General features: G+C 53.8%; 1 protein-coding gene across 3 annotated transcripts in view; it reads right to left on the bottom strand.

Moving 5' to 3' along the window:
• PACSIN2 (protein kinase C and casein kinase substrate in neurons 2) overlaps positions 1-20,937 on the bottom strand; it is a 131,063-nt gene that overhangs the window by 86,705 nt on the left and 23,421 nt on the right. The window lies entirely within an intron of this gene.

The following is a 20,937-nucleotide window of genomic DNA, read 5'->3' on the forward strand; positions in this document are numbered from 1 at the left end:
CACTGTCCACTCTGCCTGTCAAAAAAAAAAAAAAAAAAAAAAAAACAGACTATACTGCAAGAATGTGAGGTGACCCACGGCCGTGCTGGGCAGGCATTGCTGTAGCACTGAAGGCACTGCTTCCCAGCTCCGCATCCCATCCCCCAGTCAAGTGCCAGCTCGGCTCCCTACCCCAGCTTCCTGCTGATGTACGTCCGGAGGGCAGCAGGTGGTCCCTGCGCCCACATGGAAGACACAGCTCTTGACTCTAGCCTGGCCACCCCAGCTGGTGCAGGCATTTGGAGACTGACCCAGTAGTTGGAAGATCTTTCTCTTTCAAGTAAATGAATGATTTTTTTAATAATCTATCTAGTCTCATTTTACAACAAAACAAAATAGGTTAAGGTTTTCTTTCTAAAATCTTGGGCTTAGAAATTCCTTAATAGAAAAAATAACAATAAAGCAAAGACCATATCAACGAGACTCTATCACTTGACCCATGATAACTTACACCACATGGAAAACTATATCATCCTCCACACGTGCACATACACCAAAAAGGCAAGGAACCCAACACAGCGCACATCTCACTCTATTCTGTCATCAGCTTTGTTGAACCAATCACACTGCTACAAGAGACAGAGCAGAGCCCCAGGTCAGCCATACCTGGGGAGCACCGTGTCCACTAGGAGGGAGGGTGGGCCTGGGCCCTGGCGAGGAGACTCTCCACACGTGCCCTTCACCAAGCCAGGCTGCCAGAGTTCACATTAGGGCATCACAGCAAGGTACGTTTATTCACTCTTCCTCTCAAAAATTTATTCATTTTTTATAAAGATTTATTTATTCAAGAGGCAGCGTTACACACAGAGAGAGGGAGAGACAGAGAGAGATCTTCCATCTGCTGGTTCTCTCCCCAGATGGCTGCAACGCCCTGAGCTGGGCCGACCTGGAGCCAGGAGCCAGGAGCTTCCTCGGGGTCACCCATGTGGGTTCAGGGACCCAAGTATTTGGGCCATCTTCCACTGCTTTCCCAGGCCACAGCAGAGAGCTGGATTGGAAGTGGAGCTGCCAGGACTCGAACCCACACCCACATGTATGCCAGTGCTGCAGGCAGAGGCTTAACCTACTATGCCACAGCACTGGCCCGATTCTTATTCTTTTAAAAGTCTAATTGCTTTTTAAATTCTCTTTTTTTAACCAACAAACACAGGCTATTCAATAAACATTTATATAGAGATCACATTTTTTTCTACTTAAATATGAAAATAACTCTATGAGGCTAAGTACTGTTTGCTCCATTTCCTAGGCTGGACAACTGGGTTCAGAGAAGTTTGGCAAGTTGCCCAGTGCCCCACAGCAGGTACGGGGTAGCTGAGGGTCTGAACCCAGCTGCCAGCCTCAAGACTCCCAGGCATATCTCACTGTTTCACTCTTGGCTTCCTTAAAGGATCTGAGCTGAGTCTTAGATACAAGTGCTGCTTAATGAAAATCTTAATTTTCACTGAAGAATGAGGGGCCATGAAATAATACTAAAAGCAACCTGCCGGTAAGGTGGGGACACCCTCTCCCACCCACCACGTCAGCTACACTGCACCAGAGGACTCCATGGCGGCAGAAAGCCACTCTCCTTCCCACCCCCTGAGGAGGACGGAGGACGGGACGGCTGCTGGGGCAGCCCTTCTGCGCTGGGGCCCAGGCACAGCCACTGAGGCCTGGGACCGAAACGCTGCTCCGGGAAACTCACCCGCTAATTTCTGGCATGCGTGCAGTCCCTAAGCCGGTATTTCCAGTTTTGATCTGGCTTCTGTCGCCAGACTTGAAACCACGGGGCAGTCATTCAACAACCACCAGTGCTAAGCACAGTGCTTAGGGGCTTAGCGCTCCACAGCTGAAGAAGCCCAGGTCTCTGCCCTGGGCTGCCTCCACAGAAACCGTGTGCACAGTAAATGCTAAACTCCATGTGTCCCGAGGGCCAGGGCACCCTGCCAAAGAGCAGAGGAGAGGACGCGGGATCACCAAGAGCGTGCCACCAGTCCACTCGAGCCATGTGGCCAGCAGCAGGGAGACTGAGCCCGCCAAGTCAGCCAGAGCGCCCCAGCCCCACCCTCCCCCAGTGGCTGAGTACACGCATGTCATCGGCACACCACATGGAGACCACACGCACGGCCGGCAGCCCTCAGGACAGGGCCTGACAAGGCCGCCTCTCTCTCAGGCCGTTTGTCGTGACAGTCACACAATGGCTGCTCAAAGACCCCTGAGATGGGCCCTGCTAGCCCCGGCTGACAGGAAGGGGGAGGGGAAGCAACCTGCCCCAGGTCAGCCAGCTGACACAGGCCCAGAGGATTCAGACTCACATCCCAGCCACTCACAGCACCTTGGTAGCACACTGGCTCCCCGCAGGGAACTCCCTGTGAGGGAAAGCGGGGCTCTAGGACAGGTCGTGTTCTGGGGAGAGAACAAGACCCCTCTATGAACTGCGCCGTCACTGCTCCCGGCCCACCCTTGCCCCACAGCCTCACGAGATGCCATTCACACGCTGTATGGATTCACTCATTTACAGTGACACTCAGCTCTGCCACGGATCTGTGTAAACGGCGCCACAGCAGATTTCAGGGCACTTCCATCACTTCAGAAAGCAACTACCCTTCAGCAGTGCCCCCAGCTCTCCCCGCCCAGGCAGCCCGTCTCCCACGGGGACTTGCAGGGCTAAGGCGCACAGGGAATGACTTGCAGTAAACGAGAGCAGGCGGCAGTCCTAACCTCCCTGCCTACACTGACAGCTGAGGTCGGGCCGGGCTTAACAGAACCCCTCCACGGCAGCAGCCTGGAGTGCAGGCACGGGTACCGGGCAGCGCGGCACTGGGCAGGCCCACAGGACCTGTGAACCTGGACCCCCAGACACAGCCGGCCTCGAATGCAAGGCCTGGTGGCCCACTGTCAGCAGCAACAGTGAAGCCAGGCTAAGAAGTCCAATCTCCCCTCCGCTGAGATGCTCGGGTGCTACGTGCCGGGGCAGGGAAGAGTGGCTCTGAGCAGACAGGCCTCTCAACAACTAGCAACACCCCCCGTCAGGAAGGAAAGAAGACGGCTCCCCAAATCTGGTTGACTTGCTCAAATCTGTGGAAAGGCAGGGGTGGGGTGCAGCCACAGAAAGCCCACGCACACACTCTGTCGCACCTGGGTTCTCCACTCACAACAAACTCCACCACGTGTGGCCTCAACTGGGCAACACAAAGGAAGGAGTCAGACGCCACGTGAGTGAGTCACAGAAACACCACGCGGTGCAAAACAGCAACGCTGCGTCCACCTGTGTGTGGGGCCCTAACAAGTCCCATCTCAGCTACAACGACAGAGCCGCTGCGGGACCGGGAGGGAGAAATGGGGACTGGCTACAAGGAGGCCCACGGAACCTCTGAAGATGTATTTATTCCTGTGAAAGGCACATTACAGAGGGAGAGGGAGGCAGGGAGAGAGGGAGAGCGAGAGCGAGAGCGAGAGGGAGAGGGAGGCAGGGAGAGAGGGAGAGGGAGGCAGGGAGAGAGGGAGAGGGAGGCAGGGAGAGAGGGAGAGGGAGGCAGGGGGAGAGGGAGAGGGAGAGGGAGGCAGGGAGAGAGGGAGAGGGAGGCAGGGAGAGAAGGAGAGGGAGGCAGGGGGAGAGGGAGAGGGAGGCAGGGGGAGAGGGAGAGGGAGAGGGAGGCAGGGAGAGAGGGAGAGGGAGGCAGGGGGAGAGGGAGAGAGAGGCAGGGGGAGAGGGAGAGAGAGGCAGGGGGAGAGGGAGAGGGAGGCAGGGGGAGAGGGAGAGGGAGAGGGAGGCAGGGAGAGAGGGAGAGGGAGGCAGGGAGAGAGGGAGAGGGAGGCAGGGGGAGAGGGAGAGGGAGGCAGGGGGAGAGGGAGAGGGAGAGGGAGGCAGGGAGAGAGGGAGAGGGAGGCAGGGGGAGAGGGAGAGGGAGGTAGGGGGAGAGGGAGAGAGAGGCAGGGGGAGAGGGAGAGAGAGGCAGGGGGAGAGGGAGAGGGAGGCAGGGGGAGAGGGAGAGGGAGAGGGAGGCAGGGGGAGAGGGAGAGGGAGAGGGAGGCAGGGAGAGAGGGAGAGGGAGGCAGGGGGAGAGGGAGAGGGGAGGCAGGGGGAGAGGGAGAGGGGAGGCAGGGAGAGAGGGAGAGGGAGGCAGGGAGAGAGGGAGAGGGAGGCAGGGGGAGAGGGAGAGGGAGGCAGGGGGAGAGGGAGAGGGGAGGCAGGGAGAGAGGGAGAGGGAGAGGGAGGCAGGGGGAGAGGGAGAGGGAGAGGGAGGCAGGGAGAGAGGGAGAGGGAGGCAGGGGGAGAGGGAGAGAGAGGCAGGGGGAGAGGGAGAGAGAGGCAGGGGGAGAGGGAGAGGGAGGCAGGGGGAGAGGGAGAGGGGGAGGGAGGCAGGGAGAGAGGGAGAGGGAGGCAGGGGGAGAGGGAGAGAGAGGCAGGGGGAGAGGGAGAGAGAGGCAGGGGGAGAGGGAGAGGGAGGCAGGGGGAGAGGGAGAGGGAGGCAGGGGGAGAGGGAGAGGGAGGCAGGGGGAGAGGGAGAGGGAGGCAGGGAGAGAGGGAGAGGGAGGCAGGGGGAGAGGGAGAGGGAGGCAGAGGGAGAGGGAGAGCGAGAGCGAGAGCTAGGGTTGGGATGGACCAAAGTCAGGGTCTCCCACATGGGTGTAGGGGCCCAAGCACTTGGGCCATCCTCTGCTGCTTTCGCAGGCGCACCAGCAAGGAGCTAGACAGAAGTGGCAGAGCCAGGATGCCGGCATCACGGGCGGCACGGTGCCACAGCACTGGCCCTGGCACAAGGAACTTCTCGAGTAGAAGAAATGGTCTGGCTTGACCGGGACAGCTGGTACCCTGGTGTTATTCTGTCCTAGCCCCTAAGCAAGTCCAAATTAATTTCTCAACAAATGAGAGAGGTGGGAGAGGGGGAGAGCGTGGAAGCAGGAGAACAGGAGGGGGAGGGGAGAGAAGTCTTCTGCAGGGGTGCAGGGCTCTCTCCTGCCCAGCACAGGCCCCTGCGTCACAGCGCGATGCTGACACCACGTCATGACCCACACTAGAAGCCTCAGTCCTCAGAACAGCTGGTCTCTGGCACACACGCGCGCACACACACACACACGACTCTCCCCAGGCGACCTCAAGGCCTCCACCATCACCGCAGCAAGACGTGCACTGGTGCCAGGACAGGACAGGCTTCAACAGCTGCCGGGCAGTCTGCACAGCAGGAATCTAAAGGACGGTTTAAGGTGCTGGTTTCTGTCTTCAAATGGTACACGACTCAGCCGGCGCCACGGCTCACTAGGCTAATCCTCCGCCTGTGGCGCCGGCACACCAGGTTCTAGTCCCGGTCGGGGCACTGGATTCTGTCCCGGTTGCCCCTCTTCCAGGCCAGCTCTCTGCTGTGGCCCAGGAGTGCAGTGGAGGATGGCCCAAGTGCTTGGGCCCTGCACCCCATGGGAGACCAGGAGAAGCACCTGGCTCCTGCCATCGGATCAGCGCGGTGCACCGGCCGCGGCGGCCATTGGAGGGTGAACCAACAGTAAAGGAAGACCTTTCTCTCTGTCTCTCACTGTCCACTCTGCCTGTCAAAAAAAAAGAAAGAAAGAAAAATAAAGAAAAAAATGGTACACGACTCAAAGTCTAGAACCCAGAATCATAGATTACGTAAGAACAATGTGAGAGGCCACTCTGGGGGGCAGGCGGATGTTGAGGGACAAGGTACTGATATTTTCAAATCCTACTTGTTAGCTTCTTGCATTTTTCACGACCAAGACGTAAGTAGAGCCATCTTACACTACGCTTGCCACGCACATCCATAACAAGGAAGAAACAGAGCCAAGCTGCTAACATTCGCTATCAAAGAAGGAAGTGCCGCAACAAAGGGGCGCTAAGTTCCAGCTCCACCTCTGGCAAGTAAAACAGTGAAAACCTTTTACATAAGCTCCGTGCTTCTCTGGCACTTGTCCAAAGATGACAAAAAAAAAAAAAAAGCCCCACTAATTAAAGCAGGAAGCCCAAAAGCAGCAATGTGATAGGAAGAAACATGATCCCGGCCAGCCCTGTGGCACAGCGGGTAAAGCCACCACCTGCAGTGCTGGCATCCCACGTGGGCACCGGTTGAAGTCCCGGCTGCTCCACTTCCGATCCAGCTCTCTGCTGTGGCCTGGGAAAGCAGTGGAGGATGGGCCAGGTCCTTGGGCCTCTGCACCCACATGGGAGACTCCAAGGCAGCTCCTGGCTCCTGGCTTCAGATCGGCGCAACTCCAGCTGTTGCAGCTATTTGGGGAGAGTTGGGGGGAGAACCAGTGGATGGAAAACCTCTCTCCCTCTCTCTCTCTTTTCTCTACCCTCTGCATTTGCCTTTCAAATAAATTAATAAATAAATCTTAAAAAATAAAAGAAACATGTTCGTTTTTTTCTTATTCTTTCTACAAAATCCTCGCATGTCATCAGGAGAAGCAATGTCTGCACACAGCCCCAGTTCTGCAAACGCTCGAGTCGTCTTTGAGCAACGCGCTGGAGACAGAAAGCGATCCCAGGGAGGAATCCTGCAGAGCAGGCACTTGGCCTAGTGGCCACGATGCCCAGGTCTTGCATCAGAGGGCCTGGATGCAACCCCCAGCCCTGCTCCGTGGGAGGCAGCAGTGACGGCTCTCGGGCCTTTGGGGAGAGAACCAGCAGATGGAAGCTCTGTCCTTCTCTGGCTTCTGTCTCTTGCCTCTCACGTTTAAAATGGTTTCAAAAGAGGAATGGCGTGCAAGCTTTGGGAATGAAGTCCCACTGCTGTGGCTTTCCCCTCCCTTCTTTATCTTTTAATCCCGCCATCTGACAAAGATTTAATTAGCGTCCTCCATCTGATAGGCTATGGAAGCCACAAACTAAATCAACCAGCACATCTGCCCGTAAGCAGCGTGGAGTCCAGCAGGGCAGACAGACAAGCACCAGGTGCTTTATACCAGGCCTGTGCAAGGAGTCTCAGAGGTGGGAAACTGCCCAGGAAAGGGGAGTGACCTAAAGGGAGGTTGTGTCACTCCGCACCTCGGCCATCGCTTCCTCCTCACCGATGGAGAGTGGGCTCCAGAGAGAAGCCGCTCCCAACTAAATTTTTTTAAAAGATTTTATTTATTCATTTGAGAGGTAAAGTTACAGACAGTGAGAGGGAGAGAGAGAGAGAAAGGTCCTCCCTCTGCTGGTTCACTCCCTAAACGGCTGCAACACCCAGAGCTGCACCGATCCGAAGCCAGGAGCCAGGTACTTCCTTCCTGGTCTCCCACGTGGGTGCAGGGGCCCAAGGACTTGGGCCATCTTCTACTGCTTTCCCAGGCCATAGCAGAGAGCTGATTGAAAGACGAGCAGCCAGGACTCGAACCGGCGCCCATATGGGATGCTGGTGCCACAGGCAGAGGATTAACCTACTGCACCATGGTGCCAGTCCCATGGCACCGGCCCCGACTCCCAACTTTACTGACCAGTGTTTTATTGAGGGCAGCAAAAGCAGCTGACACAAGCTGCCAACTTGATTTAACCTCTAAGGGCATTTTTTAAAGACAGAGTTAAGTCACTGAGCCCACATCTCATTAGAGTACTAGTTCGAGTTCCGGCTGCTCTACTTCCAGTCCAATCCCTGCTCATGCACATGGGCGGCAGCAGATGATGGCATTCCACATCAGAGTACCCAGGCTCAAATCTCAGCTCCCGACCCTGGGGAGCAGCAGCAATGGCTCAAGACACCGGGTGCCCCAGGGCTGGCACCGCGGTGCAGTGGGTAAGAGCAGTTGCCTGTGACACAAGCGTCCCATACTGGAGCACCAGTTCAAGTCTCCGCTTCAATCCAGCTTCCCGTTACTGTGCCTGGGAAGGCCGACGAAGATGGTCCAAGTGGCTGGGCCCCTGCCTCCCATACAGGACCGGTCCCCACATGAAGCTCCTGGTTCGGCCTGGCCCAGACCCAGCTGGTGTGGCTATTTTTAGAGTGAAACAGCAGATGGAAGATCAATCCATCTCTCTCTGTCACTCTGTCATTAAGATAAAATAAATAAATCACTACCTCCCAATAAAATAAATCAATGTTCAAAAAAGGAAAGAAAGAAATTGGTTCCTGACACCCCCAAGGGAAACCTGGACTGAATTCCTGGCTTGCAGCTTCGGCTGCTGCAGGAATAAAGCAGTGGATAGGGGTTCTTTCTCTCTCTTTGTCCCTCTGCTTCTCTAATAATAGTAATATTAATAAAAAAAAATCCAAAAACTTGCAAGTGGATGATCCTCAGATACAGTGACGCTGGCCTCACGCCAGCCTCACCAGGCAGGAGTACTGCTCCACTCTGCTGATGAGAAAACCACGGCTCAGGGGAAGTGCTTGCCACGGTCACGGGGGGGCAGCCGGGAAGCTGCACGGGGCTCCCCGGGACACAGGGCAGGCCCTGAGCCCCCATACACACTGGCTCACGGGAGAGCTGCGGGGATCTTCCCACAACTGAAGATCCATCTTACTGCTGCTGCCTTGGCGGTAGCAAAGAACACAGATCTAACACCATTTTTCTTCGGTTCTCCTACAACCAAACTCAAATCCTTTATGAAATCAAGTGGGGGGCCGGCGCCGTGGCTCACTTGGTTAATCCTCCACCTGTGGCACTGGCATCCTATGGGCGCAGGGTTCTAGTCCCGGTTGCCCCTCTTCCAGTCCAGCTCTCTGCTGTGGCCCAGGAGTGCAGTGGAGGATGGCCCAAGTGCTTGGGCCCTGCACCCCATGGAAGACCAGGAGAAGCACCTGGCTCCTGGCTTTGGATTGTTGCAGCCATTTGGAGAGTGAACCAACGGAAGTAAGATCTTTCTCTCTGTCTCTCTCACTGTCTATAACTCTACCTGTCAAATAAACTTAAAACAATTTGAAATCAAGTGGAGTAGAAAGACGAGCTTGGCAAAACACATGGCCTGAAGAAATGCTTTCAAGCATTAGTCATTAAGAACATTCCTCGGGCCGGCGCTGCGGCTCACTAGGCTAATCCTCCGCCTTGCGGCGCCAGCACACCGGGTTCTAGTCCCGATTGGGGCACCAGATTCTGTCCCGGTTGCCCCTCTTCCAGGCCAGCTCTCTGTTGTGGCCAGGGAGTGCAGTGGAGGATGGCCCAAGTGCTTGGGCCCTGCACCCGCATGGGAGACCAGAAGTACCCGGCTCCTGCCATCAGATCAGTGCGGTGCGCCGGCCGCAGCGGCCATTGGAGGGTGAACCAACAGCAAAAGGAAGACCTTTCTCTCTGTCTCTCTCACTGTCCACTCTGTCAAAAACACACACACACACACACACACACACACACATTCCTCAGGAGCCTGGCGCTGTGGCCTAGCAACGTAAGCCACCGCCTGCAGTGCAGGCATCACAGATGGGTGCTGTTTCGAGTCCCAGCTACTCCACTTCCGATCCAGCTCCCTGCTAATGCACTAGGAAAGCAGTGGAGGAAGGCCCGAGTGCTTGGGTCCCTGCCCCCATGTGGGAGAGCCAGATGAAGCCCCTGGCTCCTGTTCGGCCTGGCGCTCCGTTGTTGTGGCCATTTGGGGAGTGAACCAGCAGATGGGAGATCTCTTTCCTCTCTGTCGCTCCCTCTAACTCTGCATTTCAAATAAATAAGTATTTTATCTTTTTTTTTTTTATTTGACAGGATGAGTTATAGACAGTGAGAGAGACAGAGAAAGGTCTTCCTTCCGTTGGTTCACTCCCCAAATGGCCACTACGGCCAGCGCTGCGCCCATCCAAAGCCAGGAGCCAGGTGCTTCTTCCTGGTCTCCCATGCGGGTGCAGGGGCCCAAGGACCTGGGCCATCCTCCACTGCACTCCTGGGCCACAGCAGAGAGCTGGCCTGGAAGAGGAGCAACCGGGACTAGAACCGGTGCCTATATTGCCTATATGGGATGCCGGCGCCGCAGGTGGAGGATTAACCAAGTGAGCCACAGCACCAGCCCCATACATAAGTATTTTTTTAAAAAGAAAAGAACATTTCTTAGGGGTGCACATTTGGAGCAACTGTTAGGTTGGTGCCTGGGATACTCACATCTCACACCCCACAATCCATATCAGATGCCTGGTGTACGTCCTGGCTACTCCATTTCCAACCCAGCCTCCTGCTGGGGCACATTCTGGAAAAGCAGCAGATGATGGCGAAGTACCTGAGCCCCTGTCGCGCACATGGGAGCCCAGGATGGAGTTTCGGGCTCCTGGCTTCAGCCTAGCCCATCCCTAGCCACTGCAGCCATTTGGGGAGTGAACCAATAAATAGAACAGATAGAACCTTCTCTCTGTCTCTTTCTTTAAGACTCTGCCTTCCAAATAAATAAAATTGTCTTAAATTTTAGAAATAGTCCATGTACAAATCTGTTAGATTCAGATAAGCCATCCAACAAGCTAGCGTAACATGACATGGTAAACATTTTCCTTCTGCTCTACAAATGTTTTCCAATCCATCTAGAACCTCCTCCTCTTAATTGGAATTCTTTTCTGGTGGCAGAGCAGCGACTCTTCTCCCTCAAAGATGTCCAGGAATGTTCTGATCACACTGCTATTAGCAACAGCAATTAACGCTGGTTTAGGTGCAAGTTCTCCTTACGGAGGGAGGCCTTGAGAAGAACCAAATACATTCACCATGAGTGACGACCTCAGCGACTCTACCAACAGTCACCATCTTAACACCTACACTGCCCCGGCAGCCTGGGACCACTCTCTCTGCAGACTGGAAATGTTTCTCTCCCTCTAACTTTAAAATGTCAAAGATATAAAAATAAAATAGAGAGACGAGGACAACCACCCCAGTTCCAACAATCACCAATACGTGCCCATCTTCTTTCATCCGTGATGCCAATGCTCACAATCATGCCCCCAAACGCGTCTCTGTCTGACCTGGAAGGTCCCCCTCAAATTCTGTACCCACAGCACACCTCTTCACACAGCAAAGAAGCCCAAAGCCAGCAGTGCGGCGTCCTGGCCCAAAAGGACCAGCTGCATGGGAGCCATAGCCATGTACAACCAAAGAATCGTAACGGTAAATAAACCCGCAAGGTTAGCATCCCTAGTGGCATGGTCACGGAGACAGCCTGAACCCGACACATGTGACAAGGGCACCTCACCTCTGTGGGGTTCTTCCTCAAAACCCATAACCCCAGACCGACAACCAGAGAAAACATGAGGCAAACCAAACTGAGGTACCCAACCAGCACACCTGAAACTACCAAGGTCTTGAATAACAAGGAAAGTCTGAGAAACTGTCACAGCCCTGAGAAGACAAAGGCGAGTGACAGCGGGCACAGCACAGGGGCTCCTGGATGGAACCCCAAATGGAAGTAACTCCCACGGGAAGGTTGAGGGCTCTGAAGAAAGCCTGCGGCTTGGTTAGTAACACTGGACTAATGTTATTTAAAACAGACAAACAAAGATTGACATTTATTTGAAGGGCAGAGTTACCCAGAGACAGCGAGAGACCTTCAAAGGCCACAACAGCGGAGGTTGGGCAGCCGAAGCCAGGAACCTGGAGATTCATTCAGGTCTCCCATGCAGGTGACAGGGGCCCAAACCCAGGCGCTCTGACATGGCAGGTGTCTGCAAGGCAGTGCCAGGCACTCTGCCAAATGCTTGCCCTAAAGACAGACCCTTAAGGCCAGCGCCGCCGCTCACTAGGCTAATCCTCCGCCTTGCGGCGCCGGCACACCGGGTTCTAGTCCCAGTCGGGGTGCCGGATTCTGTCCCGGTTGCCCCTCTTCCAGGCCAGCTCTCTGCTGTGGCCAGGGAGTGCAGTGGAGGATGGCCCAAGTGCTTGGGCCCTGCACCCCATGGGAGACCAGGATAGGCACCTGGCTCCTGCCATCGGATCAGCGCGGTGTGCCGGCCGCAGCGTGCCGGCCGCGGCGGCCATTGGAGAGTGAACCAACAGCAAAGGAAGACCTTTCTCTCTGTCTCTCTCCCTCACTGTCCACTCTGTCAAAAAAAAAAAAAAAGAAAATGAAATACAAATGATTAACACACATGGGAAATGGTGCGCTTGGGAAAATGGGAAAACATACAGACCTGACGCAAGTCTGTGCAAAGCTGGAGCCATTCAACCAGGTGACTACTGAAAACCGCTGCCCTGGAAGGAGACCCAGGCAGGGCGCCTGTCCACTCACTCAGTAACGAGCACCTGCAGTGTGCCGCGCGCTTCCTTAGATCTTCGCTCCAGACCGCTTAGAGTCAGAAGGCTCTAAGCTCATGGGAACCAGAAACAGCACGTTGCTGAGGGATGCCTACGGCAGGCTCCAAGGTTCCGAAACGAGCGCGCTGGTGAGGATGGAGAGCCGTGGAAGGCGCTGCCCTGCCGGGATCAGGGCAGGGCCATCTCTCAGAGCCGGGCCAGAGGTTCATCACCACCTCGCGTTCGCACATCTTTTTGTTTCGCTTGGCAAGAGCAGACAGTAACAAATGTGATAAGCTGGAACTTTGGAACTCTAGTAAAAAATACTGCAAACAGCCTCTGTTTACACACGACGAAGGAAGAGGACGCCCGCCTGCGAGCCGCGGCAGAGCCAGCCCACGCTCCCGCTGACTGCAAGGCTGGCTCTGGCACCCAGAAGGAGTTTCTCCTCACGCAGCTCGCCCACCTCGGCAGGCAGAGCCGGGAAGGCCTCCAAGCTCACTGCCGGCGCGTCTGGGGTGAGCCTGGCACGACTTCTGGAGTTCTCACGAATGATGCGCTGCTCTTTTTGGCCTGCCTGTGGGGAAGCTCTGGGGGCCGAGGGGCCAAGTCAGGACGCCTGCATCCCATCTCCATACACCTGGGTCTGAGTCCCGGCTCCAGCTTCCTGCTAATGCAGTGAAAACAGAAAACTAAAGACCAGGACAAATGAATAAGATTACAGAATTCAGAACTCTCCATTTCCAGCCTAAAAGAAAAGCTCTATGCCCAGGCTGCGTGAAGCACCAGCGACGTTGCTGTCAGTTTCATCAAACCTCACTCCCACCTCCCACCGCTGAAATGCACCCCCACCTGCCCCGCACACAGTGTGAACTTTACACGCCCGGCCCAGACCAGCACATCAGCTCCAGCTGCTGCCAACATGGCTGCCAGTGCAAACACTGCACCCTTCAGCGGGCGCTGCCAGGCACCTGAGAGTAAGGAGCAAACCAAACCAAACCAAACCAAACCAAACCTGGAGGGAACGGAAATGCAACTTCTTTTCCCTGGCCTGGGCCAAGAGGCTGCGAACTGCGTCCTGTTTAACTGTCCAAGATCCGCTCAGACCCGGGGAGGGCGGACCCCCCGAGACACAGCCCTCCGCCCCTTGGCACTTCAACAACGCCCCACTTGCAGCGGAGCAGTTCTGACTAACTTCTCCCAGAAAAGCCCAGGGAAGGGTTGGGAAATGAAAGTGGGCCCATGCTTCAGTTTTCTGATTCCCAGTGAAGCCCTAGAGATGGAGATGTGAGTATGAGGGTTGGCTGGTTCTATTTTGTAACCAAAGTTCAGGAAGGCTGCTAGTTCCTACAAAGAATGAAATCAGGAAGTGTGCAGGGACAGCTTGACCAAGAGGCCCTCTCCTCCCTGGGCCGCCGCCTTCTCAGGACAGGGTGCTCACCCCAGAGGTGAGGCTTCCAGGGCCACTCCCGGTGGGCCCCACAGTCTAGCTGCTCGGGCAGTGCACTGGGCAGCAGCTGTGGCCCCCGTACAGGACGCCCTGGCTTCAGTCCCCTCCACATCCACTGCCAGTCTCAGCAGGGTCACCCTTTGCTAACCACCCCCAGGCAACTCCTGGTTAGACCCACACTGTTTTGAAACACTTGCAAACACAAAGAGAACAGTATGGGAACAGCCCCTCCAACCCGCCCGCACACGCGCACACACTCTGCCCCTTAATCCCATCACATTCTGAAGCGGGAGGTAAGGCTTGGAAAAGTCCCAGATGGAGTGGGCACCTGGCACGGCGGTTAAGACACCACTTGGAGGCCCACGTGCCGTACCAGACTGCCTGGCTTCAAGTCCCCGTTCCACTTCTGATCCAACTTCCCGATGATGCGCACCCCGGAAGGCAGCAGTGCTGGCTCAGGTACTGGGTCCCTGCCACCCACACGGACGCCAGGATGGAGCTCACGGCGCTTGGCTTTGGCCTGGCCCAGCACCAGCTGTTGCAGGCATCTGGGGAGTGAACCAAATGATGGACACTCTCACTCTCTCTCTCTCTCCTGAAAATTTCATATAAAACTTTAAAAAGAAAGTCCTAGAAAGTTCAGAAGTGCCCCCACACCAGCCCTGCCCTGCCCAGGAATCAGAGAAAACCCAAGTGTGGGGAGCAATCCGGACTAGACTAAGTTACTCGAATTAGGACTTATTCTATGCATCTGCTCTCCCACAATATGGCGCTGGGAGAGAAGTAAACAGCTTCCGCACAGCTGCCTCCAGTTCAACTGATGGACTGTAGGACTTGCTCCTGATTGGAGAGCAGCGTGCTCGGCGTGTGGGCGGCCGAGTTGGGATTGGCGGAGGAGGACCATAAAGGAGGAGAGAAACGGCATGCACCAGGAACATCTATGGGGAACATCTAAGGGAACCCGTGCAGCCCCCGAGAGAGCCGGCCGGCGGTGTGCCGCTCCCCTGCGGAAGTGGGGAATGCGGCCAGGGGGAACTGCCCTTCCACGGAGGTGGAAGGGATAGTAGCCAACCCGGGAAGAACCAGCAGCAAACCCGGGGAGGGCCGAGCAGACGAAAGAACAGCGCAGGGTCCTGTGTCGTTCCTCCACGAAGAGGGGGAGCGACATAATGGTGCCGTGACTCGGATGTGAAGCCTAGGCAGGGCTTAGTGTTGCTCCTCCACGAAGAGGGGGAGCGACACCCAAGCTTCCCCCAGACCCCACACTCCACCCCCTCCTTCTGAAGGGATTCCACCCCTCCCCGTGCCCTGCTCCCAGAGCCGCTGGCTGCCGGCTCGCCCCACCTTGCAGCAGAGCACACACGAGGCTGTCCCAAGCAAACGGGCTCTCGGCTCAGTGCACACGCCCTCGATGAGGCTCCCACCTTACCTTCAAAGTCCACAGTCCCACTCAAGCAGCCCCAGTTGATCCTTTCCCCAGAAGCGATACAGAAAAAGCAGGCATTCAAACGGGGGAAGACCAAGCAGTGCCCGGAGAGCGGAGAGGGAGACGACAGCGGGCGAAGGGGAACGTGGCCAGCAGAAAAGGAACAGCCAGCCAAGCACAGCGGCCGCTGCACAGTGGTCAGCGTGTCCGGCGACCGTCCCGGCCATTGAGGAAGGGCAGCGGCTGCTCGGCTGAAACACATCCAGGGCGGTATCACCGGCGCAAGCGAGCCTGGACACCCGAAAGAAACACTCAGCTCGCCCTCGCCTGGCCTCCTCCCCTTCCCAGGCCTGCTCCACCTCCCCACACAGCTGCTCTCTCACACCCTGTGTCTACGAGGGCCTTCGGAGACCTACTGTGAGAGAAGACACACACAGGCCCTTGGCCACGGGATGCGGCGTCAGATGGAGGGACGCAGATAACCCACTGAACTCTGCGATGACACACAGCAGAACACAGCCGCAGCCAGCAGCCAACTTCACACCGAGCGGCCCCCAAGGAGGGCTGTGGTGCTATGGGAAGAGGGGAAGAGGAGGCAGCCAGGCAGAGAACATTCTAAGCAGAAGCTGTGCATCAATATTTGTCTGCATCTAATCTCTAACCCCTCTTATCCATTCCAGAAAATCCTTCCTGAAAACCAGGACTCATTTCAACTTCCTGTTTAAAAACCTTTGTTGATGGCCACTGTCTATGCACGATAAAGTCCTTGAGTGAACACTGTACGTAAATTATGCGTACCTACACACACTGATATATACCCTCCACTTCCTCCAGGAAGCCTTCCAGACTGACAGCACCCCTGGCGCTCCGACAGTCTGCGGATGCCAGGGTCAATGAGAGACGTTCCCTACAACTGCGGCCCCACAGCACGCTGAGCCTAACGCAGGTTCAAGTACTGACACTGTCCCGTCCTAGCTACGTGACCTTGAAAGAACACCTTTAAAGAAAACAGGTTGATTGATTTTATACAGGACGCAGGCGCCCCAGGCAGTGGCTTCACCCACTACGCCATAATGCTGGCCCTTTCTTTCTTTTTTTTTTTTTTTTTTTTTTTTTTTTTTTTTTTTTTTTGACAGGCAGAGTGGACAGTGAGAGAGACAGAGAGAAAGGTCTTCCTTTGCTGTTGGTTCACCCTCCAATGGCCGCCGCGGCCGCCGCGCTGCGGCCAGCACACCGCGCTGATCTGATGGCAGGAGCCAGGTGCCTATCCTGGTCTCCCATGGGGTGCAGGACCCAAGCACTTGGGCCATCCTCCACTGCACTCCCTGGCCACAGCAGAGGGCTGGCCTGGAAGAGGGGCAACCGGGACAGAATCCGGCGCCCCGACCGGGACTAGAACCCGGTGTGCCGGCGCCACAAGGCGGAGGATTAGCCTAGTGAGCGGCAGCGGCGGCGCCGGCGCCAGCCCTTTCTGAACAAACATCTTGACCACCTCTCACAGCTCCACTGTCTTTCCCTGTAAAAAGCAGCTGGAGAGAACTGGAGCCAACACACACAAGGTCCTGCCCCGTGGTGGTACTCACACTCGTTCGCCATTGCTACTGCAGGGACCACTTAGCTTGCCACAGAGAACTACACACCAAGCCCTGATGACCACCAAACTATGGGCAGCCCTGCCCCTGAGGGATCTCACTGGCCACCCCCTGGTGGTTCAAGACAGTCTACTGGGAGTCCAGAAACAACAGGACATGCGCCCAGGGCACCACACTGAGAACACTTGCCCATTCACTCTGTATCTTAAAGCCTCCAGGAATAACATTTTAAAATACCTGTTTCCAAAGAGCATTAAAAGAAAAACCATCTAAGACATTCGGGATTGCTCCGGGTATCAGAGACAAGAGAAGACAGTCCTTACACACTTTTCATTCATGGCTCCTGCCGAGTCCCGTGACAGCCACAGAGCTCCCCAGGACAAGGACACTCACCAGAGGGGCTCAGCCTAAAAAGGCAGGCGCGTGCCAGGAGCAGGAAGACAGCACAACCACGTAGACTCCCCATTATTATTTTTTTAATATTTTATTTATTTGAAATAGAGCTAGAGAGAGAGGCAGAGGCAGAGAGAGAGGTCTTCCATCCACTGGTTCACTCCCCAGATGGCCACAACGGCAGGAGCCGCACGGATCCGAAGCCAGGAGCTTCTTCCGGGTCTCCCACACGGGTGCCCCCCCATTATAAAGACACAGTCCAACCTTCTGTCTCCTCCTCTCCCTCCACCCTGCCCCAAACACAGAAGCAGACAAGTGAGAACAAGTAATCCTGCTCCTACCAATTAGTGGGAAATACATTATGCAGTGAACTCATCATTTGGTTCAAAGGTTAAAAAACCCAGAGACCAACTTCAGGGTTCCCTGTTCAGGAGTCTACCTGCTCCTTGAACTGCAGCCACCGAGGGGTAAAGTATGCAGTCATGGGGTGACACACCACTGAAACGCAGCAAACACTTCTCAAGAGCTCTCCACGCTAAGAGGCCAACATTGTGGCATAGCAAGTAAAGCCGCTGCCCGTGACACCAGCATCCCTTCTGTGTGCCATCAAGTCCTACTGCTCCAGTTCCAGTCCAGTTCTCTGCTAATGGCCTGGGAAAAGCTACAGGTGGAGACCCAGAGAAAGCTCCTAACTCCTGGCTTCAGCCTGGTCCAGCCCTGGCTGTCATGGCCATCTGGAACGCTCTCTCTCTGTAACCCTTTCAAAAAATAAATAAATCTTTTTCCCCCCAAAGAAACATTTTATTTAATGAGGACAAATAGCATAAGGACAAATTTAGGAATATGGTGATTCTTCCCACCCCAACTCCTCCCTCTCCCATTCCCAGTCCCATTCTCCATTAAGATTCATTTTCAATTAACTTTATACACGGAAGACCAACTTCTGTACTAAGATTTCAACAATTTGCATGCGCGCGCACACACACACACACACAAAATTGTTTGAGAAGTTAATTCTCATAATACAACTCACTGAGGACAGAAGTCCTGCATGGGAAGTAAGTGCACAATGAATCCTGTTGTTAATTTAACAATCAACACTCTTACGTATGACATCAGTGATCATCTGAGGCTCTTGACAGCAGCTGCCAAGGCTATGGAAGCCTTTTAAATCCACAATCCCCATCAGTATTTAGACAAGGACATAAGCAAAGTGGAAGTTCTCTCTTCCCTTCAGAGAAAAGTACCTCCTTCTTTGATGGCCACTTCTTTCTACTGGGGTCTCTCACAGAGATCCCTCATGTAGGACATTTTTTTGTATCTTGGCTTTCCTTGCCTGAAATGCTCTCATGGGCTTTTCAGCCAAATCAGAATGCCTTGAGGGCTGATTCTGAGGTCAGAATGCTATTTAAAGCGATTGTCATTCTATGAGTCTGCTGTGTGCACTGCTTCCCATGTTGGAACATTCTCTTCTTTTTAATTCTATTATTATTACTAGACATTTGATCTTATTTATATATCCCTTTAACGCTTAATCCTATCTATATGATTACTTTAACACTTAATATGATCACTTTAACACTTAAGATGGCATTTTTACCAACCAGCTTAATAGGATTTGGGATCTCATGACAAGTTTTTAAACTGCACCCTTAGAAGTAAGTCTGTAGGAATGTATGCAGAATTATATAGCTTTACAGTTATAAACTTCCTCCTCCCTTATTCCCATTCTTATTTTTTTACTGAGATCGATTTACAATTGACTTTATACACAAATGATTAACTCTATGTTAAGTAAAGAGTTCAACAAATAGTATGAAGAAGAGGGAAGAAAAAATTGTTCCTTGACAGTCAAGACAAGGGCTGTTCAAGTCATTGCTTCTCAAACTGTCAATTTCACCTCTACAGATTTCCTTTTAGGTGCTCTATTAATTACCACAGATCAGGGAGAACATATGGTATTTGTCCCTTTGGGACTGGCTTATTTCACTGAGTATGATGTTTTCCAGATTCATCCATTTTGTTGCAAATGACCAGATTTCATTTTTTTAACCACTGTGTAGTATTCCATAGAGTACATATCCCATAATTTATTTATCCAGTCTTCAGCTGATGGGCATTTAGGTTGATTCCATATCTTAACTGTTGTGAATTGAGCTGCAGTAAACATGGGAGTACAGATAACTCTTTTATTTGCTGATTTCATTTCCCTTGGTAAATTCCCAGGAGTGGGAGGGCTGGGTCATATGGTAGGTCTGTATTCAGGTTTCTGAGGTATCTCCACACTGTCTTCCACAGTGGTTTTACCAGTTTACATTCCCACCAACAGTGGATTAAATCTTAAAAAAAAAAAAAAAAAAAAAAAAAAAAAAAAAAAAACAAAAAAAAACACTGTGCTAAGTTCACAATTGTCAACAAACTTCCCTTTTTTTTTTTTTTTTTTTTTTGAGATTTATTTATTTGAAAGAGAGTTAGAGAGAGAGGAAGAGAGGTCTTCCGTCCACTGGATCACGCCCAGATAGGCAACATGATCTGACCTTAGAACTGAAGGGTCCTCGTGGCAGTATGTGTGCCTTTGTCCAAGCCTGCCCGTCAACATTACGCCAGTGTGGGGCTAACTGTGGGTCTGATAGAAAGGGCAGTCCCTGCTCTCACCATGCCTGACCCCCAGCCCTGTGAGGAAGAGGAGCAAGGGAGTCAGTCACACCACAGATGGGGAGCAAACCCAGGGGCAGACTTGTAGTCTGCAGGCCGATCTTCAGGCCCAAGGCAGGAGAACCCAGAACTCACTCTGAAGGTGCACAGGAGTCCAGCAGGCAAAGCTGAGTGAGCACCTGCAGCAGAGGCAATGGCATTCGTGGACGAAGGACAAGGAGGCAAAGAGGCGACTCAGCAGGGAAGCCGGGGCAGAGCTGGAACCACCAGAGCAGCAGTTCGAAGTTCATCGTTATGGCAACAGGAACTACTCAAGAATTTCAATCCAAATAGCCAACCCCTCCCTGACTGATACCTAGGTCAAGCTTTAGAAGACAGCCACATAAACTACTCTTCCAATATAGTTCAAAAGTTAAGGGAAGGGGCCAGCGCCGTGGCTCACTAGGCTAATCCTCTGCCTGCGGCGCTGAAACCCCGGGTTCTAGTCCCGGTTGGGGCGCCGGTTCTGTCCTGGTTGCTCCTCTTGAGGTCCAGCTCTCTGCTATGGCCCAGGAGTGCAGTGGAGGATGGCCCAAGTGCTTGGGTCCCTGCACCCCATGGGAGACCAGGAGGAGGCACCTGGCTCCTGGCTTCGGATCAATGCAGTGCGCCAGCCGTGGCAGCCATCTTGGGGGTGAACCAATGGAAGGAAGACCTTTCTGTCTGTCTCTCTCTCTAACTCTGCCTGTCCAAAAAAAAAAAAAAAAAAAATTAAGGGAAGGGTCTGGTGCCATGGCACAGTGGGTTAATCCTCCGCCTGCAGTGCTGGCATCCCATAGGGGCACCAGTTCAAGTCCTGGTTGCTCCACTTCCAATCCAGCTCTCTATTATGACCTGGAAAAGCAGAAGATGGCCCAAGTCCTTGGGCCCCTGCACCCACATGGGAAACCGGGAAGAAGCTCCTGACTCCTGGCTTCAGATTAGCACAGTACAGCCACTGCGGCCATTTGGGGATTGAACCAACGGAGGGAAGACCTTTCTCTCTGTCTCTCCCTCTCTCTCACTGTCTGTGATTCTACCTCTCAAATAAAATACATAAAATTAAAAAGAAAAAAGGAAAAAAAGATACATCTAAAAAAAAAAAAAAGAGTTAAGGGAAAACAAAAATTAAATGTGTGTTTGAATGGAAAGCATGGTCCTAACAGCTCCCGCATACGGTTACTTTCTCTGTGTCTCATCTTTAAAAGGGGTCTGTAACCATCGCAAAGACTGTGTCGGATCCAAATGGGTGCTACAGATAAGATGCTGGC

The sequence above is a fragment of the Oryctolagus cuniculus genome, chromosome 11 (genome assembly GCF_051225735.1).
Source record: "Oryctolagus cuniculus isolate XC-2025 breed Fujian yellow rabbit chromosome 11, ASM5122573v1, whole genome shotgun sequence".
NCBI lineage: Eukaryota > Metazoa > Chordata > Mammalia > Lagomorpha > Leporidae > Oryctolagus > Oryctolagus cuniculus.